Below are 26,764 nucleotides of genomic sequence, written 5' to 3' on the forward strand. Positions count from 1 at the left end.
AGCAATGCAAGCCGGTGGAATCCGAGTGACTTCTGAGGCTAGGTCACAAGAGATAATAGAGTTTCTGCCTGACTGTCTCTTGGGACACGGCCCTTTGGAGCCCTGGGCTGCTGTGTAAACAGTTGGGCTACTCTGAAGTCACCGTGTAAGAGGGACCATGAAAAGGCAGACGATGCCCAAGTAGCCCGGCCAGGTGCTCAATAGCCCTAAATGATAGCATAATCGTTTTATTCATTTATTTTTTTAAATCCATTTTGCTTATCTGCATTTATAAAATTTCCGTAGCAAGCATACTACTTTCCTCAAAATAAGTCATTTTTTAAAATTCCCCTCACATCCCCACCCTCTCAAAGCATCAGCAGGCATTGGCTGATATCTGACTCTCCATAATTCACCAAAATAACTGCTCGCCCCCAAGTCCTGACAAGCTTATACCGGTGGACAGACTCCAGAAACCACCGAGGTCCTCGGCTGGGCAACACGAGTGAATCCAATGCTCGGATTCACCCATAGTTAGACCTACCAGCCCAGCTGCCCCAAGAGTGGAGCAAGCTTTCCCGAGGCCCGAGCATCAAGGTTTTTTTAACCAGGAGAAAGTAAAGCTTTTCATTCATTCATTCATTCATTCATTCATCCATTCATCGAATATTGGTGAAGCCCTGTGTGTGCCCGGCATGGGGCAAGGTGCTAGGGATACCTCTGAGAGCTGATGGAGGGCTCTGCCTACAGGCAGTGAAAAATACAAATGAAGCCGTGATCTGAATGTGGCATAAACGCCACGAGAGGGGTCACCTGAGGCGGTAAGTGGACAGAGCAGGTGCACTGGCCCAGAGGGGGAGATGCAGGAGGGCCGCCCGGATAACGGGATGTAGTGATGGGGATTTAAGGAGGATCAGCGTCAGAGGACAGGATGCAGTGTGCTGTAGCACACACGTTTATTCCTCCCTGAAGCCTTATGTTGAAATCCTAACCCCCAGTGTGACGGGACTAGGAGATGTGGGCTTTGGGAGGTAATTAGGTCACGAGGGTGGAGCCTCAGAGAGGTCCCTTCTCTTCTTTTCTGCCCTGTGAGGACACATGAAGAAGACAGGCCATCTGTGGACCAGGAAGCTGGCTCTCACCAGACACCGAATCTGCCAGTGCCTCGATCTTGGGGGTCCCAGTCTCTAGAGCCGTGAAGGATAAATGTCTGTTGCTTAAGCGCCCTCCCAACCCCCACCAAGTCTATGGTAGTTTTATTGTAGCAGCCAGAACCGACTAAGACAGAAATCAAATGAGACCATTCTTGTGAGCGCACTTTGCAAGATGGAAATACGGGATGTGGTGGCCAGCCCCTGCCCACCCAGCCTCTGGCTGCTTCTGTACTCCAGCCGGGACTCTGGTAGGGCGTGAGGCTTCTGTTTGCCACGTTGATGAGCACAGAATACCTCGGACCATGACACGGACACAGGTCTTTGGCTGCCATATCTCTTGTACTTTTATCTACCGTTCACTAACCAGGCAGGGCAGGAACAGCCTTTCTCGCTCCGAGGCCAGTGGCCAAGGTCCGAGATGCTGCCGGGGACACATCTCCCCTGCCAGCCTGGCCCGACCATGCTGCCGGCCAGGTGGGGCTTGTGAGACAAGTGCCCTTAATTTGTTCTGACGTCCAGCCAGAGAGAGAGCCAATCTTCCAGGGAGCACGGAGAGCTCATGTCCTCCCATTATCCACTGGAACCGAGGGTGAAGGCTGGAGCCCCACCCCTCTCCTGCAGCCGTCGCCCTGGGCGGGTGGCTGGGGACCCTGGCCTCAGCCACTCAGTCCGTATGTGTCCTTCTGTGTCACCGTCCATCATCACTAAGAGGCTCTTTCTAACAGAAAAGCCCTGCCATCCCCCCTGGGGGGTCCTTCAATGCCTCCCCTTGGTCCCTAGACCAGGAAGCCCAAGCTTGTCAGCCAGGCCCTCCGTCTCCTGCTCCTCTCCAGCAGCCTGGTCCCTGCCATTTGTTCCCCCCAGAGCCAATTCTGACCATTTGTTCCAGCCAGGCCCCAAATGGGACCCCATACCTTCTCCTTTGTATGACTCCTGCCAATCTTTTAAATCTTTGTTAAAGTGTCACTTCCTCCAAGAAGCCGACCCGGAACTGCCAGCCTCCTGCCCCTGTTGAGATCCCACAGATATGTATCATTTATTAATCTTGCTGCCTCGATGTGGCAAGACGGCGTTCTCCCACCTTCTGCCCTGCTTTTCCCCACCACGCCCCCGGGGCGCCTGGGGAGTCTTAGGTGAAATGGAGACTGAAGCTTGTCAGCAGAAGTCTCATGAAACAAGACGGGTCAACATCGGCAAGGGGGGTTTCGTTCGTCATGTAGACATTTAACTCCGAAGGCCTTGCAAGGGCCCCCAGATGCCGGCAGGAGCTGGGATCAGACCCTGATGGTCCCTGTGATGCTCTTGCTGAGGGAGCCCAGTCGCCCCCCTCCACCCAGGGCAGGGCAGAAGGTGGAGGAAGCCCAGGAAGGAATCTTATGCACACACTAACTCTCCTAAAGACACAGAGCCTGGCTTTTTTTTGTGGAAAAATGCTTCTGCAGAGAAAGTACCCCAGTTCCCACAAAAGGGCCCCAGGAAAACCAGAGGTTCCTCCAAATTCTGGTACTGTCACCAAAAAACTCTGGGAAATAATTATTTGAACCAAATTTACCCCATTTCTTTTCCTCAGACTCTTTCCAGTCCTCAGGAGAATGGAAGCATTGCAAATCTCCAAGAGGGAAATTAAGTGTGAATATTAATTATGTTCATCTGGCCACAGTGTCTGATTTGGGGGAACACTTCTTCTTTGGGGGGGGACACCTCTTGATGCACCCCAGAATCAGTGTTTCACGGAACACAATTCAGAAAGTGCTGCCCTAAAGATATTTATGAACTTAAGAGTTCCCGAAGGAGTCTATCTCCCAATATCTAGATCTTTTAGAGAATTTTATTGATATTATTTCTTAATATATCATAAAGAGCCTGCTTTTGAGGCAGCCGCGTTTCTTGTTGATGACGCACACCATGTATATGAGTGTTTCCCTCATTACCGTGGTTACCAGGAAGCTCAGAATTGAGTCCTGGCCCACATCTAGCTACTGCCCAGACCTCCAGAGGGACAATTTTGTCTTCTTACCTTTTCTCTGTTATTGTCTTGTCTCTTCTATTTTTCTTTTCTCTTAGCCATGATTCCTTCATGTATTCATTGTAAACCTATTTTACTGGTATGTCAAAACCCTCTCGAAAGAGAGGCTAGGGGTGCATAAATAAATGTAAACACCTGTCGTGTTGTTAGCAATAATGATAAGAAACACAGTTGCATTCCAAAGAAGAGGGGACTGTCCAAGAGACGTTGAGTATTAGCTCTTTCCTGACCAGGAAAAGAGGAACCAAGACGTGTTTCCTCTTGGCCTTAATCGTCACGTTTAAGTGTTTCTAGTCTCTAAAGTCAGAAGACGTGCCTCCTTCCCTCCCCCCACTCCCTTGACAGACTGGAACAAAACCACCCTCAAGATCAAATAGATTACATTAATGACACAGAGAAAAGAGGATGGTCTGTGCCCACTCTCTGAGCTCCCCAGACAACAGGCTTTTGTGCTCAGGAGAGAGACGGGGGCCGGGGGGCACTTGACAGGCTGCATCCACTGGACAGGGCCTGCTGGGCCCGCACTCGTGCCCTCCAAGACTCCGTGAGTTGGGTGGACGGAGGCCCTTTGATTCTTGGCCACTGCCCCCACCACCGAGGAACCCTGCCTGCCCAACACCCAGATAGCCACCCCCAGGGCCTTTCGAGGCCCCATCGGAGAGGTGGAATCTTCAACAGACCCCACCCTATTCAAATATTCTGCCTCCAGACAAACTCAGCTTATCGTCCCTTCCGACAACTTGACTGTGAAGTGACCCACATATGAGAAGCACTCTCCTGCAGGCCTGTCTTCCCTGAGCCGGAGCTGGAGATGGTCACCCATAAGGCCCCTTGTCCCCATCTCTGGACGGTAGCCATCTTCTCCCCCTTTAGCGCTTCCCTCATGGATGGTGGCCCAGGAGCAGACCAGTGGCTGCCTGAATCCCCTTGGATTCTCCGTGGAGGCCACGAGCCCCTGGTGGGCTCTCTCTCTCTTCTGTTGTGCACACCCCCTCCCCCACACGCTGAAGGACGCTCCTGGGCAGAGGCGCAATGGCTATGAAAACAGCTGTATTCATAAAAGCTGGGGAAGGTGCTGCTCAGACCCAGAGGGACAGTGGAAACTGTCCGGATTAGACCTTCCCTCTCTGACTCCATCAGCACAGCCGGTGCCACATCATTACCAATCTCCTTGGCTGTGCGTTCTAGCAGGTGTGATGTGCTCCTTGAAGACTGGAACCTCGTGGAATTCACGACTCCATGTTTACGCCGGGGCCTGCCTCTGAGTATGACCTAACAAGTCCAGAGGAAAGGTGGTAAGAAGCGGGGAGAGAGAGTGAGGACTTCAGAGTTTGGGGAGGTCAGACCCTCTACTTTCATGACCTCCTTCAATCTTCACAAAAACCTTAAGGGTTTAGATGTTATCGTTAACCTCATCTCAGAAAAGAGCAAATGAGGCTCAACCGGGAAGTAACTAGTCAAGTTTGGACCAAGTTCCAGCCACTCGAGAGGCCCTGACCCTCCTCCGGCTCCACCCAGGGCTGGCCCAGGAGTTTCAACTTTATCCCAGAGGCAGTGGACCATGAAATCTTTCTGAAAACTTCGGAGTTGACTTTGCAAAGCAGCGTTCAAATTAGAATAGGGATTTTCCACCACGGAATTCTCGGCTTTCCGCAGCAGCTCTGACCACACATCAAAGGCATACTCTTAGAGCAGTTCTATTTGTTGGGCACGTAAGTCAGAAAAAATCAGAAAACATCTAGAGAGAGAGATTCTTCCCCATCCTTCTCTACACGCAGGTTAGTGTCCTTCTGCGAGGCCCAGACTTCATTCCGCAGAAGTCCCTAATTCTCCTGGGAGAAGAGGAAAGGAACTATCGGCCTATCGGCCAGGTCAGCTCACTTCAATACAACAGACAAGGCCTCATGAGGCAGCCGTGGGCACCCAGGGGACCCCGAGGCCGCAGACCCCCATCCCTGGCCCACTGGGCACTAGCATCCAGACGGGAAGTTGGAGTAGAAATAAAGCGTTCCCAGGATCACCACGTGCAAGCAGAGGTTTATGTGAGGCCTGTGAAAGTTTGACCGACCCTCGGTTGTAAAAACTGCAAGGAGATTTATTTGTGGCTGTCCCTTCTGTGGGTGTCTGCTCCAGGGGAAACAGCAAATCTTTGTGAGGGACCTATTGGTTCCTGTGTATGGCTTCCTCTGCTTAAAAGAAGAAAAAAGAAAGTCATTTAAACTATTTAATTGGCCTAATTTGTGTTCTTAAAAAACGAAAATGAAAAAAAGCTGAGATTTTATGGGTGGTGTTACATTTTTAACGGGCAAGTATCCCAGGCCCATACTTTTAATTGGAAAATGTCAAACAGCTGGTTGTTTTAGGCTCAGAAATAAGAATAATACCCACCGTTTGCTTCAGGGCCACAGTTTACAAAGCGCTTCGTGTCAGAGACTCTGCTTTGCTACCAGCACGCGTGGAGATTAAATTATGATGGACATGTGTATCTTCACCATAGTCTGTTCCCGAGATGCTTTGAGTCAACCAGCAGGCTTGGCTCGTACAAGACACAGGTGTAAGGCCTCACTGAGGTTAAGCTCTATCACAGACCGGGCCTCCAAGCACTTGGAGCCTTTCCGTGGCTGAGACTTTTCCGGAACGTAGCCCCGTCATCCTGCGGTTATCTTAACGAGGCCTGGAAGTTCGGCCTGTCCCCATGCTTCTTGGCCATTTCTGGGGGACGAAGGGCCACGTTCGCTCATCTGAAGCCGGACGTGTTGGGACGAGGGCTGGGCCTGAGGCAGGAACAGACTAGCATCCCGTCTTTCGCCAGCATCCTCCTCTCTGCCTCAGGCCTCGTCTCTGTCGTCCCTGTGCTTCCGTTTCCTCCCGTGCGGAGACTGAATCCCGCCACGTCCCATTCTCAGCATCACGCCACAGATGCTGTGTGATCTTGTGCGAGAATTACAGGCGTTACCGCACTATTGTTTCGTTATTGTCACAGACCTTGGTGACCGCAGGCCCAGGCCCGGCTGCCAGCTCTATCTCTTGCTGTGAAACCGTGGACACGTTACTCCCTCTCTCTCGACCTCTGAGTCCACGTCTGTAAAATGAAGACGGTGCCCTTGGTCAGGGTACCTTGGAGTAAAGCCACCAGACGAGCACAAAATAAGGAGCTCGCGCTAGAATGTAAACCGATGCCCTGCCCCCTTCATTGAGAAAGTCTTGCTGTGAAAAAAGCAAAACAAAACAAAACAGCTGGATTAGACAATATGCTGAATGAGCAGTGGTGCTGTGTTAGCCCTTCCATGACTAAACAACATGATTCCAACGACATTCTTATCCTACTTATGAGATAAACTGGGACCTAGGAAGTGGGTTTGATTCAGAATTATTGCTATCCAGGTGGGGCCGCTATTCTAATTAGCCCACGGGGCTTCACAGGGGACCTAACGTGGCCCAGCACGGCCGCACCTCAACACGGTGATCCCTTCCCAGGAGCCTCCCAGCTCGATGGGCAGATGAGACTTGAGCAAGAGTTTATCAAGAACTGGCCAGACCTGTAGCCCCAGACAGAGCCCATCTGCAGAGGAGTCATGGAGAGAAAGTTCCCTGAGACCAGGCAAGTGGGGAGGGCTTCCTAGGTGAGATGGCATTTGCATCTACGTTGTTAGTAATAACCTACACTCAATAAAATGCAGAGAGGTCCACGAACACAGTGCCTTACACACATTATCCTTGTGTTCATTTTTCTGTCATCTAGAAATGAGCTCTGGGGCCCATTTGTGGGACACCCGCCAACTTTCTCAGGCAGGTAATCTAGACCTCTTACATATGGTCACATTCCTGCTAACACCTGGATATGCATGGACAGAGGCAAGCATCGACATGTACATCTACATGTAATACAATATACAATAGTATTTATGCAGGTGGATCCCAATGGCTGGTTTTGGTGATGCCTCTAACTCAGCCCCAAATCTCAGCCAGGACTCAGACCTGCTCTTGAAATGCAAACCTGTTCTCGTGTGTCATCAACTCCGTCCTCTCTGCATCCAATTGGCTTTGACAACTGGAAAGTTAGATGAGCCATCGGACCTTTTGTTCATTATCCACACTTCGCTGAAATTATTAAGGAAAATATATAGGTACATCTGCTGGGAAACTCTTTCCTCCCCTATAGTTCAGAATCTCGCATTTGGGGATATTTTGTCATATTTTAAGTCACCTGATGATAATTGAGGGCCACGTCTGCCCCTACGGTACTCTTTTACCTTCCGGTTTCAGGCATGAACTTTCTTTCTCCTTGTCCCTCTGCATTTCTTTCCATTTGTCTGTCTTTTGGTAGACTTTTTTTTTTTCTCTCTTTATGGTTTTTCTACACAATCCACTGGCCATGTGATGGTTTAAATTTAACTTTCAACTTTCAAATTACTCTGTGTGTGTGCGTGTGTGTGGTTTTCCCTGTCTAGAAAGGAAATATTCCCATGGGAAAAGATAAGTGTGAAACGAGGGTGGCTAGGGTCCTATCTTTGAGGTGTCCAGACTCATACAAAGAACTTTTTAATGAATTGTTTTTCCTGAAAAAAAAAAAAAAAAAGGAAGACATGTGCAGTCTCCCCCAGAGGGTTCTGAATTCTTGGCTGAGGAGGATAGAAAGAGGATGCTTCCAACCCCTCCCCCTTCAAATCCTAAATCTTTGAAAGCTACCCTCGGATCAAGCAACGTTTTCTTGCAAATTTTGCAACGAGAATTCTAGACTTTTTGACTACAAGGCACATCTGAGCTTACGAAAGGAGTGAATCGCTTTGGGTCTGGGGGGCCCTTCTAGAATCCTTGGGAAGGGCTCCTTTTATTCCTGGACCGCCTTTGATGACACATGACCTTTGACTCTGATCAATGCATCCTCCTCCTGGGGCAGCAGAGAGGAGATCAAATCTCTCAGCGCCCAGAGGAAGAGCCGGCCGTTAGGCCCTGACCTCCCGCCCTGCCCCTAACCTCACTGATAATTGAGTTTTCCAGCCATGCTCATCAGCAGGGTCGAAACACAAAGAAACAAGCCCCTCCTGACTCTGTCTTTGCCCAGATGAAACCTCCAGCCAAATCTGCTCAGCTCACACCAACATCCGGCACCGGAACACTCCGGAGAGCCGGCGTATCTGGGAGACGGCTCCCCCATTCCAGCCTGGGCCCCCTGACCCCACCCACATCCCTGCTGCAGGCTGCCGCTCCGACAGCATTTGCTCCTCCTAAAAGAGTGCTCCGAGAGAGAGGCCCTCGTCTCCTTGAAAGATTGCACGGCGATTGAGAAAGCACCCCCACCCCCAGTGCCTTCTGTAAAAGCACATTTCCCAGACTCTCCTCGAAGGCTAAAAATTTAAGAAACTTTCTCCAGGGCACGTGGGGGGCCCAGTCCGTTGAGCGTCCGACTTCGGCTCAGGTCACGATCTCGCAGTTCGTGGGTGCGAGCCCCGCGTCGGGCTCTGCGCTGACAGCTCGGAGCCTGGAGCCGGCTTCGGATTCTGGGTCTCCCTCTCTCGCTGCCCCTCCCCTGCTCACACTCTGTTTCTCTCTCTCAAAAATAAATACACATTGAAAACAATTAAAAAAAAAACCTTTCCCTACCTCACCTTCAATCCTTGTAAAATTTCTTATTTTAGAATAAAGTAAGGGATAAATAACCTTCTTCAGAGCACCGCCACCCTAGGTTTGCCCCCCTCGTGGGAGGAGTGGACAGCTAGCATCACGTCCGTGGCCAGCTGCTGAAGAAGCAGGAGGTGATGGCTGGGAGGCTGGTCTGCACTCAGTCTGTCTGTGGCTTATGGCTCACTGGGGACTGGTTCACAGGCAGCCAGAGGAGAAGCCCTCCCTGTGTGGTTTATGAATAATAACAATGCTTTTCCCACCTTGCATTTTACATGGTCTCCTCTGGCCCTCACCCCCACCACCACCCCACCCCACCCCCCACTGAAAGAACCATATTATGTCCCAAGAACCCAAAGGGTAGCAGACTTCTCCAAGGTGACCCGTGCCCAGACGAGGTGGAGCTGAGCTCTGGAGCCAAGGCTGCGGACTCTGAAGCCCATGAACTCTCTGCAGCGTCTCCCTGCTTCAGGAGGAACACGCCAGGGATAGGGGCTTGGAGGCAGAGGGAGGGACCAGGTGTGGAGGGCCTTGGCTCTCTGGCCAGGACTTAGGGCTTTCTTCCAGAGCCTCCCGGAGTAGCTGCTGCGGGGAGGTTATATATGTGCAGCGTTGAACAGTCAGGGTATTTCCCCATCTGGAAACTGGAAAATGGAAAACCTCATCCGAAACAGCGCCTTAGCACCTGGGCCTGCCAGACGCGCCCTCCCCAAAGCTGGGACCTGTTGGCATAAAACCCTCCTTGCCATCACCGCTATTTGCCTTCTTGCCTGGGTGGTGCGGAGCTCCTAGGGGCCCTTTGCTACAAGGTCCCCGTGCTGCCTGTTTGGATGTAGAAGGTCCGGGAGTGAGGTGCGAAGCTGTGTATTTACCAAGTGCCCACAGGTGGTGATTGGCCATGGACAAGTTTAAAAAGAAGAAACACACCATAAAAGCCCCCCCCCCCCCCCCCCCCCCCCCCGCCGGACACTGGGAAATAATAAGGCTCCTCCTGCAGAGTCTGAGAAGGTAGGTCCAAGGGGGAACCAGGAACCTGGATTTTTAACAGAAACTGAGCCAGGATTGGGGTGGGGTGAGACGTGGGTCACGCAAGTGCAGGGTCCGATTCTTTATTTATAGGTTTGCTCCGTTGTCCATCATGGATATGCTTACGCTAATTTCTGATGTTCTCTATCTCGGTGTCTGGGCTGCTTGGCCCTCCTTAGATTTTGCACCCTGGATGAGTTCCTCACTCTCCTCGCCCTAGTCTTGGGTCTGAACAAAAGCCCCAGGTGTCCCCAAGCCCAACAGCTCAGCACCACCTTCCAAGGTCTTGCCCGCATCTCCGGCATCAAGCCCCTCCACTCTTCACACTGCCGATGGCCTCAGCCATAGGCACTGCGTCTGCACCCCTACCTACTGCACCCCTCCCTGATGGCCGGGTCTCGGCCTGGCCCTTGGACATGCTCTCCCGCAACATCCTTGTTTCCTCTGGGATCCTCACTCCTCCTGGCCGGCTTCTCCTCCTCCAGCACCAGCACAACCTCCCTCGTGCGCTAGGAGCTAGGAGCCCTGCCACACACTCTCCCATTTAAACCACCAGACACTCGGGGTGCCTGGCGTATGCAACTCAGGATCTTGGGGTTGCGAGTTCGAGCCCCATCTCGGATGCTTGAATGAATTGATGAGTGAGTGAGTGAAACTCAGGACACAATGGGATGAGCACAGGCTTTGGTCTCACAATACAAACTCAAGCTTGAATCCAGATCCACTGCTGACTACCTTACCACTCCCGACAGAGACTCAGCACTTCCGGGCTCCATTCTTCATCTGTAAAATGGGGCTAATCAGGCCCCCCTTGCAGCGTCGTGAAAATAACCGAGTGTCAGCACCACAGTAACCGATGGGCCATAAACTTAGAAAATACTAGGGACCGGCTGGTAGATCTTCCCTTCTCACCATCTTCTGGTGCTCTCTGCTCTCAGGGGTGTGCACTAAAGCCTCCTGAGGCTGCCCGTTGTGGTTCTTGTATCATGGCTAAGTTGGGTTTGATGGGCGGTTAATAATGCTCAAGGCTGAGATGAGAATCAGTCCCCAGATCAACTAGATGTTTCGCACCGTCTACAGCCAGACGTAGCAAGGAATTAAGGTGGGTCTTTGTTGAATGTTACTGATTCAACCCAAACGTCAGGATCATCATCTGGTATCCGAGCTTGTGTGTGGTGTCAGTCTGCCACGAGGACTCCTAGATATGGTCACAGATATGGACCTAGATATGGTCCTGAAATCCTCCCGAGGCTTCAAAAGTCATGAAAAAGATCTTCCTCCAGAATAGATTTACCCTGACCCTCCCTGTATTAGTAGCGTTCTCCGGAAGAACAGACGTATAGAGGGGAGAAAAAGAGAGAGGACAAGGAATTGGCTCATTGAAAAGTGGATCACCCCGTGATCACGGGTGCCAACAAGTCCGAAATCTGCAGGGCAAGTCAGAAGGCTGAAGGTGCAGGAAAGACTAGACGCTGCCATCTCGAGTCCAAAGGGCATCTTAACATAGACTTCCTTCTTCTTTGGGGGACCTCATTCTTTTTGTCAATGCCTTCAACTGAGTGGATGAGGGCCACCCACACTACAGAGGCTAATCTGTGTTATCCAATGTCTTGGATTCAACACTAATCACCTCTAAGATATATCTTCCCAATGCCATCGAGACTGGTGTCTGACCAAAAACTGGGTACCATAGCCTAGCCAAGGTGACACAGGAAGTAATCATCATACTCCCTGAGTTTACACCACGAAATGAAATCAGCCCCTCAGACGGTCAACATGTAACCAAACAGGAAACAATCGTGGGAAGGTGCTCTGTGGGCGTATGGGTAGGGTCCCACGAGCAAAGGTGCCACTGGGATGAGAGCTATGACCAGCCTGCTGCTGGAGAACAGCCAGGAGATGCCAGGCGCTCTACTAGACTGTAGGGAAGTCCCAAAGTTGCCTGACAGAGTTCTCTCCTCAAAGACGGATTCGTTCACCAAACACTTTTGGCTCTCCAAAGTATCAGGCATCTCGACTGGACTCTGGGGTGAAGATATGAGTCTGACAACAGACCTCAAGACCTCACAGTCCGGGGTGGAGGCAGATATCCAAAGGACAAGAGCTATGACAGCACGGGAAAAGCAGGTCTGAGCACCTCCACTCGGGGAAGATGTGACCTTGTTTGTGGGGATAAAGAACTAGCACCAAACACAGTGATCATCACCCGGGAGATGAATAAGGAGAATTCGGTGATGTACAATGTGAAAATTTTTGCAGCATTTAGAAGCAAAGAACTAGGTGTAGGCACGGCATTAGATTTTAAAAATGCAGTGCTGAGGGGCGCCTGGGTGTCTCGTCGATTCAGCGTCTGACTCTTGACCTCAGCTCAGGTCTTGATGTCAGGGTTGCGAGTTCAAGCCCCACACTGGGCTCTGCGTGGGGCGTGAAGCCGACTTAAAAAAATAAAATGAAAATAAAATAAATGCAGTGCCAAACGGGTGGAAGAAGTAAGAAGCCAAAGAACGGATAGCGGAGTGTCATTTATATAACTTAGACATACGTCACACAGGGCAACGTGCTTCAGAGATGCGCCTATGATTTCAGGGGTGCAAAGCAGATGCACTGAGACAGTCGTCTGTGCAGAGAGGGGGATGGGAACGAGGAGGGCTGAGCACATCAGTGGGAAGAGGAGCCTGGCAGGGACCGGTGAGAGATGTCTCATGAACTGAGGACTGTGCGTGACTCAAGCCTCTGCAAGGAGTTCTATAGAATCTCCACAATGACCACCGCGGGAGAAAAATGCCCATGCAATACCACCTGCTTACAATGATTTGGTCCATGCCTGTCTTCCCTTCCAGACAAGAGGTTGGCAAAATGTGGCCCATGAGCCAAATCCAGCTCACCGTCTGTTTTTGTAAATAAAGTCTTATCGACACACAGCCACACTCATTCACTGGCAGGGCGCCCGTGGCGGCTTCCACAGTATAATGGCGGCTTCCACACACACTACAATGGCGGCTTCCGGAGTTGCAGTGGAGACTGTGTGGCCCATAAGGCTTAAGGTATTTACCAAGTGGTCCTTTCTAGAAAGACTTTATCAACCCTGTTTCAGACTAAAAGCCCATGGCAGGGGCCACGAATAGAGAGAAAGGAGGACCCCGCAAATGGTGAGATGGATACGGTGAGCAAACACCAGACAAGCACACGAGCATCCCAAGACCAGACTACAGAACTCAGGCCGTGAGTAGGGTCATTCAGTTCTTGGTGTGCACCGGGCCTTTGTACATGCTGCGCTTCTATGTGGAACACTCTCCACCCCTGCTTTTCCTGGCTAACTCTGGAGGCCTCTCTGGCCCCCGTCCTCAGGTGGTGAAGCCCTGCGGCGTGCTGTCCTTACATTCTGCACGTTCTGATAGTACATGGCACCCCGGTAATTATGTGTTCAATGTCCACCTTCCTTTTTTCACGTGGGTACGGGCCACGTCCTGCTCCATTCTGGACTCCAAGCAACTATAGAATGTGTAGGGGAAGGGCGAGGAATACGATCAGAAAAGACCCGAGGAGAAATGACAAAAGGCCTGCGATGCCAGAGAAGTGGATGCTTTCACCCAAAGGACACGTGCTTAGGCCTGACTTCCCAATACAAAGAAAACAGTCTGCTCAAAGAATGATTGACCTGGAGATCCAAGGAGCCAGATCTAGGTCAACCCAACTCCCTCCTGGAGGCTGTGCTGCCCTATTCCCATCTTTGTTCCTCTGTGAGACCAAGACTGCTCATAGAGCACAGAATGCTCTATGTCTTAAAGGCTGGTAATGTAGGAAAGCTGAAATCAGGAAAGGGGTGCCAAATTCGCAACACAGATCACCCCCGCCTCCATCCATCTCCAACCTCCAGGCGCTGTTCCGGGGGCTTTACATAAACTCAGCCACGGAATCCTCGTGACCAGTGATGTTACAGATGAGGAATCCACGGCACAGGGAAGGCCAGCCAGCCTCCAGCCCTGGGTCACACACCTCTCCAGCAGCAGAGCCAGATTTACTCCCTGGGAGCCTGGTGACAGAGTTTAGGCCCGGACCATCACTCGATGCCACCTCTCACGTAAGATCGCTGGTGGCCTTCTCACGTGTGACGTTCAGGTTCTTACGTGCTCCTTGGAGCACCCTGTGTGTGGGGGTGGGGGGAAGGGCCACCTAGCAGGCGAGAAATCTAAGAAGCCAGGTGCTCTGAGCAGCATTCTAGACTCTTCTGTGCCCCTGCTACCAAACCCCAAGACAGTGCACCCTTGCAAAAGGCAAGTCATTCCGCATAGGAAATGCTCGCCCGGTACTAGGCCAGGCCAGGTCCCAAGCTGGGCACCCAGGAGACCAGAGAGAGGGCAAGACTGGACCAGCCCCGGAGAAGGCCTTGGGCCTGTGGATGGTAGGGCCTGGAGACACATATCTGGAACCACACGGAAAGTCAAGGTGCAGGGTAAACCCCTAGGTGTGGTCATTTCCTTCGACGGTTATCAGGGAGTCTTCCTGGAGGAGAACGCGGCTGTCGAGTTCCTGAACTGAGTCCCACGTTCCCACATTTCTTACCCAGTAGCCAATAAAAGGACGCCCTGGGCTTCCTCTGCCCGTTGAAGGAGACTTCATACCGGGCGCCCTGGCCCCGATTCAGCCTTGGTGCCGGCTCCCAGCTCAGCGCAAAATGTCTACACGCGGTCCGCTACCCGACAGCTCTTCCGTCTCCAGCCCTATGACCTCCCTGAATGAGGCACACGGACTCTGACCCTCATGATCACCTGGGGACCCCGCTGGAATTCACGGGCTCCGGCCTCTCCCGGTGCCCCGCCCTGCTCAGGCCTGGGAGCTGCCCGGCATCGGCATCGGAGGGACTGGAAAGGACAGAACCCGAGATGAGAAGAACCACCACCCCCCCACCCCCACCGCACCCGCCCCAGGCTTTCTTCCTCTCCTGGAAGTCGAGCCCTCGCTGGTCTGTCTGGTACTTCCTGTCCTTCCGTTCTTGAGGCTATCTTCCCGAAGGAACCTTTGGGGATTTGACGACTTCGATGGTCACTTTCACCTGAGCAGGTCTTGACCCCCTGACACACGAGGTGCCGGCGTGAGGCGTGCAGGGAATAGGGAGATGCACTCTGGTGAAGAGTAGAACTGATTTCCTTGACACAGAGAAGGAGCCCCGGCCTGGGCAGGGACATGAGAAAAGACAGAGGGAAATCTCCCTCTCAAACGTCCCCACAGAGCCACGACGTGGCTCTAGAATGGTGTCCCCGCTGAGCTCCGGGAGAGACCTTCGGAGGACGCCCTCGGGAACCTGATGTGGCACCTAATGGCACGTAACGGCTGGCGGCAGCCCACCGGCTTCCCCTCCCGTCCTCCCAGCAAATGAACCACACGGGCCCACTACTCTTCATCATCAGGCCACCGGGGTGGGGGGGGGGGGTGTCTAAAACTCAGCGGCAAGTCGGACCCCTCTCCTGGCTCTGCAGCCAGACCGCTCCACTTTGCCTGTCTCGGCCTCCCGTCTCTTGTCTCAAACCTTGGGCCCTCTGACCCCTGGCCTCTGCCTGCCAACTCCCACCACCTGCCTCGGCTTCTTTTGTACCCATTTATCCGATCGGCCGACGTCTGCCCATCCCCGAGGACCCCTGGCTTGGTGAGTCCTCGGCAGTGAGGGAGCGGGCTCCAGCCTGGAGCACGGGCAGCCTGGGCAGTCTGTTCTGCTTCCGACCGTGGAAGGCGGCAGCCGGTTGAACCCTGACCTTTGCAGTCATCCGCTGGCCTGCAAGCCAAGCTGCCACAGACACACAGCAGCCAAGGCGGCCACACCATCCGCTTAGCAGTCACCTAGACCCATTAGACTCCCCTGGACGCTCTCCGGGCTCGTGTTTTGGGTCCTGGAGGCACAAGGTAACGACACCAGCATCGTCCAGAAACAAAAACAGAATCTTTAGCTTCCATCCGTTGGAGGATCTTCCTGTTCCCAAATACGATAAGGGAAGGGGCCCAAGGGGACCCCTTGAGTGCGATCTCTGGGGTCCGGACTAGAGATGCAGCACTGAGCAGACTGTGGGCCACCGTCTTCCCGGCAAGCCTGGAGCGGGGTGGTTAAGAAAGCCCCTCTCCCCTGCTCTGCACACCCACAGGACCCTGGTCAGACCTCAGTCACAACACCCATCAGAAGTCAACGTCTCATTAACTGTTCAAGGTGATCTATTCTGCTAGAATCTTAGGTCTTTCTTTCTTTCTTTCTTTTTTAAGTTTATTTATTTTTGAGAGACAGAGAGACAGCGTGAGCAGGGGAGGGGCAGAGAGAGAGGGGGAGAGAGAGTCCCAAGCAGGCTCTGAGCTGTCAGCACAGAGCCGGATGTGGGGCTCAAACTCACAAAACCATGAGATCATGACTTGAGCCGAAACCGAGAGTCGGACGCTTAACCCACTGAGCCACCGAGGAGCCCCTAGAATTTTGTTTTTTTAAAGGCAGGGCAGGTGTCTTCACTCAGGCTTGAGTTCATTCAGGTATTTGTCTTCATATTCATGTTGTCAGTCAACAGCATTTATTGAGCGCCAACTGCATGCCCAGGCCCCGCCCCAGGCCCAGGGATACAAAGATAAATACGATGCAGTCCCTGAAGCCAGGGCTCCCAGTCTAGTGACAAGTAAATAGATCACTAAACCTTAATGTGGCAAGTGCAACAATACAGAGATGCAGAGGGCCGTGGGAGTTCAGAGGAAGAAGCATTTTTCCCTGCCTCAGGAGATCTAGGAATGCATCACGGAGGAGGAGGCTTTTTAACTGGGTTTTGAAGGATGAATAGGAGTTCTTTTGGCCAGAAAGGCACTGTAGTCATGAACTCATACCATCTTCATCGATGAAGCCTCAGCATTTCTGACACAGAAAATACTCAGGAGGGGCTTCTGGGTGGCTCGGTCGGTAAAGCATCTGACTCTCGCTTTTGACTTAGGTCATGATTTCACGGTTCGTGAGTTCAAGACCTGTGGGCTTTGAGCTGAGTGTGGAGCCTGCTTGGGATTCTCTCTCTCTCTCTCTCTCTCTCTCTCTCTCGTGTCTCTCTCTCGTCTCTCTCTCTCTCTCTCTCTCTCTCTCTCCCTGCCCCTCCCCTGCTCTCGCACACAAGTGCTCTCTCTCTCAAAATAAATAAATAAATAAACATTAAAAAAAAAAAAAAAAAAAAAGAAAATGCTCAGGAACTGCCACATCATAACCAGTGCAGACTCAGTGCTGGGACAGAGAAAGAGGGCACTGTCCTCACTCCTGTGCCTCAAACTTGGAGATACTTTGGAATCCCTTGGGGGGTCTTAGAAAATACTGATGGTCCTTCCTCCCTTAGGGATCCTGACATTAATGGCCTGAGATGCTGCGGCTCATTGGAACTTGTAAAAGCTCTCCGGGTGATGTCAACGTGCAGTCATGTTTGAGAACCCCTGCTTTAGACCAATGCTTCTCAAGCTTAAGGTGTAAATTCATCCAGGGGATCTTGTTAAAATGTAGTTTCAAGGGACCCCTGGGTGGCTCAGTCAGTTAAATGTCCAACGGTTGGCTTCGGCTCAGGTCGTGATCTTACCATTAGTGAGTTCAGTCCCCGCGTCGGGCTCTGTGCTGACCGCTCAGAGCCCGGATCCCGCTTCGGATTCTGTGTCTCCCTCTCTCTCTGCCCCTCCCCCACTTGTGCTCTGTCTCTGTCTAAATAGACATTAAAAATAAACATGTCTAAATAAACATGAACATTTTTTTTTTCAAAAATAAATAAAATGCAGCTTCAGCTGGGACAGATCCGAGGTGGGGCCCGAGAGCCTACGCTATTTTATTTTGAGAGAGACAGAGAGAGCGTGAGCGGGGGAGGGGCAGAGAGAGGGAGACAGAGAACCCCAAGCAGGCTGCACACGGTCAACGCAGAGAGCTCCACGCGGGGCTCGAACTCACCACACCGTGAGATCGCGACCTGAGCTAAAACCAAGAGTCAGACGCTTAACGGACTGAGCCACCCAGGCGCCCCGAGAGCCTACGTTTCCAACAAGCTCCTGGTAAGACAGAGACCGCTGGCGCGGGGACCACACTTGGAGTAGCAACTCTCTTGAGGCTGAATCCCCAAAGCGATTCGACAGACCTCAGGGTCCTGCCTGCACCCCGGAGCGGCGGTTCTGCTCTCCCGGCACTGACCTTCGGCTCTGGTTCGGGGGCGGTGCTGGGTATTGGTGTTTTAGGCGCTGGCACCGCGTACCTGTCCCCGCCAGCTGCCCGCGCGGCTGCACTCGAGGCCGAGGCACAGCCGAGGGGGCCCGGGCGGCCCAGCTGACATCCCAGTGCACGGGGTGGCGGCTGCTTTGGCAGGAGCTGCCTGCTGGGTAAACATTGTTCTGGGTTTTCTCTTTTTTTCTCTTCAAACAAGCCCTTCCCAGCGCCGGCCACATAACCCTAAACAATGCCCCTCTGTGCTGTTGACACAAAGGCACAAATGGTGTCATTCCAGCCCAGAGATAAAACTCTGATCCTCCCATAATGGGGGGCATTTCCTCTTGGAAAGAACACCAGCAGATCAGGAAATTCAACAAGCCCCGTCTAAACTCTGCCCTCCGGCTAGGCTCAGGTTTTTTTGTTGTTTTGGGTGGATTTCTGTCTCCCCAAAGCTCTGCTGGTTTCATGTGCCTCCGTCAGCAGGTATGTAAGCCCCAGACAATGGCCTCTTTCTGCGGACAATGGTCAGCGTGAGCAATGTCGCAGGAGGGCAGGGCTTGAGGAGGGACAATCAGCTTTCAGAATCCCGTGGCCGAGTGGGTGCTGCAGGGAGGGACCTGCTGTCACCAGGGCAGCTCTCCTCAAAGGCACCATTTATAGGACCCGCAGCCCCGGAAAAATGGATGCTTGGGCCGCGCGGAATTGGGGGGCCGCCCGCTGCAGGCTGACCCCCGTTCCCCGCCGTGTCGGCCTCCCCGGGCGCCTGCAGCCCCCGCCTCTGCCGTGCAGACTCTGTTTAATGACAACACCGGCACCCCCAAAGTAGAGCGAGGCCTGCTGTGCCCCCGCACCGTGCCTCCTGCAGTACCCAGCCCGGGGCCTCCATTGGCCGGCTCTCCAGAAAAGAAAGGGCTTATTCATCCCCTAAGGTGGAAGCTCGCTTTCTCTGGGGGGAAATTGTGTAACCGTTTTGTAGTGGAATCCGCTGCAGTCCTCAAGGTCTTTTGGAAAAAGAAAAACAGATAAGGGGGCGGAGGTTGGAGCTGGTGCCGGCGGTCTCCTCCTTAGATTTGCTCACTGCGGAACAATTTTTCTGACAGAGGCCAACAGGCCCGAACGTCCTATCAGCCAGGCCCTGGATTTCAAGGACCCTCTCGGCAACTGGAAAATTAAAAAGAAACTTTTTGGCAGACAGCCATGCCTGCAAGCATGCATTCACTCCCCTAGCACAATGCCTAACACCCAGTAGGCGCTTAGCAAACATTTGTTGAATGGATGAAACGTTTTGTAATATCGGATTCTATCTCTCCGGCTTAAAACGCCTTCAGTAGCTCCCTATTGCCTACAGTACAAATTTCATTTTTCTTCACACGGTCTACAACTTGTCCCCTGGCCCCTCCGAGACCTCTCCAACCTCACCATCACCCCTGTGTTCCCCCATTTGTCCCCGACACACACAAAAACGCATACACATGGTGCCCCCTGCTTCTTACGGCAACACATTGTTGTAGACCCTAGGCCTTTGTCCCAGCTGTCCCTGAGTCCCAAAGCCCTTCCCAAGCTTCTCCAGAGATCTGTTGGGCTCCTCCCCCAACAAGACTCGCCTCTGGCACCTGCTCCTCCTCTTAAAAGCCATCATGGTGCTTCTGACTCCACAGCCTTGCTCTTGAACATGACCCTATCGTGTCATATTTATCTCTCCTGACTACACGTGGACTCCTTGAGAGCAGGGACTGCGTCCGATTTAGCCCCATATGCCCCGTCAGGGCCCAGGGTCTGGCCCATCATCAGTTCTCAGTACCTAGGGAACCATCTAGTTCTCGTGTGCCCAGGACGTTCCTCATTTTAGGATGGAAAGTCCCACGTCCCAGGAAACAACTGGGTCCTAGGCAAACCAGATGGTTGGCCTTCCTATTGATAAGTGAGTAGTGAGTGAATCAGTGTCCAAGTTTCCATTCATCGATTCATTCATTCCACGCTTGTGAGCTGGGTCCCCGCTTATCCAATTTCAGGGCATTCCCACGGCTAAGCAACCCCACATCTCTTCGAAACAACCCCACTAACCGGCATTGCAAAAGGATGAGTCTTTGCGGTTGAAAGAGCATGAAGTCCATTAGGCATCTTTCCGTGGCCCTTGGGGTCTTCTTTTTGGGCAACCAGCCACCTTGTTTTTAACACACCTGTTGACATCTGCTTACCTCCCTGAACTTGCCCCAGGTCTCCCAGTCGGCTGCCCTCAGAAGGGGTGAGCTCTCTAGCCTTGCAGCCTCACAGATGAATTGCTATCTAAGGTTTTACAAGTCAAAAGGTACATAGGCACTGGAGTCCCCTTCCCAAAGCAGCCCCCAGCCCCGGACCCTCAGGGCAGGAGCAATTGCAGCCAGGACCCATTTGTCTGCTCAGCCTCCCCCAGACCCTCAGGCAGCCCAGACCCATCTGTTTCCCAGTTCGAGGCCAAATCAAGCTACGAAAGGATCAGGCTTCATTTGACCCGAGACCGCTGGGGCACCGCCACCTCTGCCCTAGCTTGACCGGACCAGCCTTAATCCCCTCCCCTCCTTGGTGGGCTTTCAGGGGCACCATCTCCCCTGCATGGTGATGCCAGAGCTTCTGAGAAGTGTGACCCAACGGAAAGCCACAAAGACTGACACACCCAGTTTAATACCAGCTCAGCCGTGTAGCTGGTAAGTTACAACTTCTCTTGTGCCGTCTCATTGGAACAGGGAGCTTCTTGCATTTATTTGTTTGTTTGTTTATTATTCTTTAAAACTTTATTTATTTTTGAGAGAGAAAGAGAGAGAGCACAAGCAGGGGAGGGCCAGAGAGAGAGGGAGAGACAGAATCTGAAGTAGGCTCCAGGCTCGAGCTGTCAGCACAGAGCCCGACTCGGGGCCCGAACCCACGAACCGTGAGCTCTTGACCTGAGCTGCAGTCAGATAACCGACGAAGCCACCCAAGTGCCCCATAAACAGGGAAATTCTTCATGTCCACTTTGCAACATCACTTAAAGATTATAGGAGAGGGGCACCCAGGTGGCTCAGTCAGTTAAGTGTCTGACTCTTGGTTTCAGCTCAGGTCATGATTTCACATTCATGAGCTCAAGCCCTGTGTCGGGCTCTGTGCTGGGTGTGGGGCCTCTTTGGGATTCTCTCTCTCTCCCTCTCTCTCTCTCTCTCTCTCTCAAAATAAATAAATAAACTTTAAAAAAAATATTGGGGGCGCCTGGGTGGCTCAGTCGGTTGGGCGGCCGACTTCGGCTCAGGTCATGATCTCACGGTCCGTGAGTTCGAGCCCCGCGTCGGGCTCTGTGCTGACAGCTCGGAGCCTGGAGCCTGTTTCAGTTTCTGTGTCTCCCTCTCTCTGACCCTCCCCTGTTCATGCTCTGTCTCTCTCTGTCTCAAAAATAAATAAATGTTAAAAAATATTATAAATAAATAAATAAATAAATAAATAAATAAATAAATAAAAAAGTAAAAAAAATACTGAAAAAAAAAAAGATTACACGAGATTGACAAGGCATCCAGATCGGGGTTTGGCACACAGTGGGTGCTTCGAAACGTACTTCTCGCACCTTCGATGCCAAGGGAATAAACAACCATTTGAGTGAATCCATTTGGCACCTTGGAGCCATGCCCATACTTTTTGGAAACTCCCTCTGCTGAATGAAGAAGAGACAGGGTCACTGGGCAAGGTCACCAAGTTCTGCCCCTTCTAAAGTGTCCTTTCCCCTAGCAGGACGACCCAAGTTGCAGAAGCTGTCCCTATCCAAGATGGATAAAAGTCGTAACTTTACGCTGGAACATTCCAAAAAATCTTTGGTTAACAAAAGACAAGAAAAATAAATATCAACAGATGGATTTCTTTTTAATTCTTGCCCTAAAAATTTATAATAGAAATGTTAAAATTTCTTTTAATTAATTAATTTTAAAGCATACCATGAGGCAAATATGAGGCATCTCAATGCTAAGATTTGGAGGTCTCCCTTCAAAGAAGCAATAGTTTAAAATCCTTCTCATTCCCCATGGAAAAAAAATTACTTCCTTTCATTCAAACCCAACTCCTTGATTCTCCAAAGGCCACGAGTTGTGGGCATGAGCACCTACCTTTTAAAATGCATGTATTGGGGCGCCTGGGTGGCTCAGTCAGTTAAGCGTCCACCTTCGGCTCGGGTCATGATCTCACGGTTCATGAGTTCGAGCCCCGCCTCAGGCTCTGTGCTGACAGCTTGGAGCCTGGAGCCTGCTTCGGATTCTGTGTCTCCCTCCCTCTCTGCCCCTTCCTCGCTCTCACTCTGTCTCTCTATCAAAAATCAATAATCTAAAATTTTAAAAATAAAATAAAATAAAATGCATCATTTAACCAACCTGGGCTATTCACTCTGCACACGCTGCCTTAGTACACTCCATTCACACAACCCCTCGCTCGCTTCTCAGTTTCTTCCCCTCCATATAATCTTAATGCCCCTATTTATTTCTTGCTTGTTTCTAGGAACACTTTGACTTTTTTATTAAGTCAAAATTAATAGCTTTGCACCCTAAGAATGAGCTACAAAACTGTGTTATTTTTGGAAAGTCCTTCTAAGGTTTGGTTTGGCTGGATTTGATTCGGTTTTTTTTCTCAATGGTAGCCCTGAATTAACGACTGTGGGGAATCTCTGTTAGAACATTGAAGGCTGTCTGGGCTCACACGTGTTTAAGAATGCTTTGTGTGTACGAGCACACACAGGCACAGGAAGGGTGAGGATCGTAGCTCAAGAATCATGCAGCAGACATAGCACAAGGGAGCTCTACATCAACAGCTGGTGCCTTCTATCATATTCTATGTTATTGCAAGTTAAGTTGGAGAAAAACTGGAAATTAATTGGAAGAGCCATAAAGACCACATCAGAAACATCACCGTGCTTGCTGTACTCACTTTTTTTCCCAATTAGTTCTTGGAAATACTTGCTTTTATTTTGTACTAATTTCCGAGTAATTGTCCACTTTGGAACTCTTACAAAATGGGTAGGTATTTGAGAACCATGATGACCTGTGACCTTTGACCCAAGGTGATCTTTACTGGGGGGGATCCATGAAAGATTGATTTGAGCAGAGCTGAGTTAGACAAACAAGCCATTCACGTACCTTTAAATCCGGAGGCAAATCAGGTAAAAATGTTAGCAACCTTTGTGGCCTGGAATTTCCTGCCCCCCTAGTCAGGAGTTAGGACGATACTGCTCCTAGCCCCTGCAAGTATTGATGAAGATGTTTCTGGATCTTTCCCTTCAAATGGACCCCTAGAATAATCCAATGGAGCACACGAGGTCCCGTCAACAGGTAAGCTGGCTTCTTGACAAATAACTTTAAAAAGGAATAGAAAAGGGTATCTTTTACATAATTTAGAGCAATAATTCTAAATATTTCCATCACAGACATATTGAATCAAAGGAATATTCAATCCTTCTTCCAAAGAGTCCAAGTTTTAGGAAGACCTTTAATTAGCGTCAAAACACAGGAAAATGGGAGTTTCTGATGGGGCTGTGTTCCTGGGAGCCATGGAGAGAGGACAGGATCACAACCTGAGAGAAACTGCCCAGTGCTGTTCTCTAGTGAGGGGTCCTGCGTCAGGGCGGGACGGCAGCTACACGGGACAGCAGTTACAAGCATTTGTGGCTGGCCTTACTGCCACTCCAGAAACTTCAGTCGCTATGGAATTGCCCAGGCTGGGAGCTACTGACCTTGACGCCTCATTCCCACCATCTCTGAGCCCGCTGACCAAGCTGAGGAGACAAAGTAGGTGGAGAGGGAGGGTTTAGGAGGCGACATGCAGGCTGCATGTTCATTTTCTCTGAGGCGTATTTATGTTTAAATGTAGGGGACAAAACCCAACTGGAAAACATTAACAAAAATTTTAAAACAGAGAAGCATCAGGACACCTGGGTGGCTGTCAGCTAAGCATCCAAATCTTGGTTTCAGCTCTGGTCATGATGTCACGGTTTGTGGGGTTGAGCCCCGTGACAGGCTCTGTGCCACTAGCACGCAGCCCGTTTGGGATTCTCTCTCTCTCCCTCTCTCTTCTCAAAACAAATAAACTTAAACAACAAAACAAAACAAAACAAAACAAAACAAAACAGAAAAGCATCGATACTAATGCGATGTCCTACATTATTCACATGCACACCCTCTATGGATTCCTTATTTGCAAATTTCCCTACTCACTAAAATGTATCTGTAACCTCAAAACCGATGCTCAAGGAACTTTCATGGTCATTCGCTGACATGCACAAAGTGACAAGTTTGAGTGACCCCACATCCGGGTTCCCAGCCAAGGCAAAACACAGAGAGTCTCTGCCTTCTTGTTTCAGCTCCATACTGTAAACAAATGGCCTCTTGCCAATCTATTTAGTGCAATGTTTTTTGTATTTGTGTGCTTCCTGTTGGTGATTTCACTGTTTAAAATAGCCCCCCCACCATAATGTTGCAAGTGTTCTCAAGAGCCAGGAAGCTGTGATGTGTCTTATAAGAAAAAGTACATGTGTTAGAAAAGCTTCGTTAGGGCAGGGGCCAGAGCGCTGTTGGCCATGAGTTCTATGTTGATGAATCAACAATAGATATCAAATAAAGTGTCTTTAAACAGAAACACACATAAAATAAGAATAGGAATTGGTCAGTAGACAAAAATGTTATAACCAGAAGCTCACAGGAACCTAACCATGTATTTCTCCTAAGAACAATGGTCCTGTTCACTGAGTCAGTGTGTGAAGTGACTTTGTAGAACATTGCCATGAATATTGAGGACCAATTGTACTTAAAATTTCATTTCCTGGGGCACCTGGGTTGGCTCAGTCGGTTAAGCATCCGACTCTTGGTTTCAGCTCAGGTCATGATCTCACAGCTCATGAGTTCGAGCCCCACATTGGGCTCCTCGCCGATAGCACAGAGCTTGCTTGGGATTCCCTCTCTCCCTCTCTCTCTGCCCCACCTCCGTGCTTGCTCTCTCTCTCTCTCGAAATAAATAAAAAAACTTTTAAAAACTTCTCCTTTCCTGCTTGTTTCAGTTACTATTATAACAAATACTTGGCAACACGATCCTATAACAAGGCTTCTTTTCCATCTACTTAACCATTCCCTTATTGTTGGGCCTTGGGTTGTTTCCGATATTTCAACCTTATAGACAAAGCTGCAGACAGCATATGGTGTAGGCATTCCACAGGGACACTTATCCATCTTATCCTTGTCGGCATCCCCAGCACAAATCTCAGGGCTTGACATAGAGTTCATCTCAAATAAAGGTTTGTTGAGTGAATGAATAATGTCAGGTTGAACGATGATGGTTAAAGACCATCAGTTCAAGATGGAAGTCTTAGCAGGTGCTCAATACATGCCTGTTGTCTGACATATTAACATCTGCTGATCACCCTGTATGTGTTTGTAGCTAACACCAGGCCTGGATTCTCACTCTCATCCTACTGTTTAATCCACCGCCACCTTCTGAGATAAGTTTGATTAGCCCCATTGTATGCAGAGCCACACAGCTAAGTGGAGCCATGCTTAGCTTCTAGCCCAGGTCTCAGTGGCTCCCAATCCCCTGCTCTTTCTGCTGAACCAGGCTGAAGACCTCGGTGTGTGCTGAGCTATGTGGGCACAGCTCTAGAGCCACGGGATCAGGGCAAGTGGATCAGTCAACCTTCTACAGAGCCCGCGGGACATCCAATGCCTGAGGCTCTGCCTTCTCCCCACTCCTTATAATTCTGCCACCTGAAGTCCTCCTTTCTCCCATAACCACACGAGCTGGACGTGGTGGGTGGCTGTCGCCATGCGTCACTCCTGGGCCGTGCCCTTACAGAGGTACTTGGTGGGCACTCAGCCTTCAATGCTGGGGCCCATGTAAACTGAAACTCATACCTGACTTGCCCGTGCTGTGGGAGGGGATGTGATGAGGCAAGCAAGGCAGAGCCTATTGGATTCCAGAAGCTTTTCAAGGTTGAGGTTTTGAACTCCTCTTTTGATTTGAGTGGGTTGGAGTTGGGAGTGGGATGGGGGCAAAGTTGGGGCATTCCTTGATATTTATAAAAGATGAGGCAGAGATGGAAATAAGCTTTGTCCATTTGATCTGCATTTCACAAATAGAGGGATCACCTCAACTGGTAACTCCCCAGCCAGGGAAGGATGATGGGTATTAGGCATGAACCCTAAGGCTGGTAATTGTTAATAGAATAGCTCAGATATGGTGGTGAGTCCCAGGGCAGGGGTCAGAGGACTCTTGCAAATTCGGAGGCTCACCAGTTGATCTGTCAGTAACCTTTCCCATTTTACAAAACAGTTACACGCCATTCTGTTCTCTGTTTCACGAGGCTGTCAGGAAGGAAAAGAGAAGATGGTGTTCCCTGTTCTGAGAATGTCTGTGCCTCTTAGCTGTCGGGGGCACTCCCACTCATCTGACTCGCAAGACCCAAGGCGAATGTTTTCCTTCTCTGAAGACTTCTTCGGTGGAACTCTCCCAAAGTAGCCACAACATCCCCTTTGTCATATAGCGCCCCACGTAGACTCGTACGCAACAAGCTGCCCTGAAAACATGGGCTTATTGTGTCTGTCTCTCCTGGGGGTAGAGACCATACCTAATCCACTGTCGGTCCCCAGCAATGTCTGCCACGTAGAAGGTGTTCTGCAAGCACTGAACGAATGAGTGGGAAAAGGCAGAGATCAGCATCTTCTTAAGAAGTTGCAGTATCTTTCTGCACGTTTCTTTAAGTGCCCTCAAAATTCACAGTGCTGTCTTGAAGCATGGAGTCTT

The sequence above is a fragment of the Panthera leo genome, chromosome A3, assembly GCF_018350215.1.
Source record: "Panthera leo isolate Ple1 chromosome A3, P.leo_Ple1_pat1.1, whole genome shotgun sequence".
NCBI classification, from domain to species: domain Eukaryota; kingdom Metazoa; phylum Chordata; class Mammalia; order Carnivora; family Felidae; genus Panthera; species Panthera leo.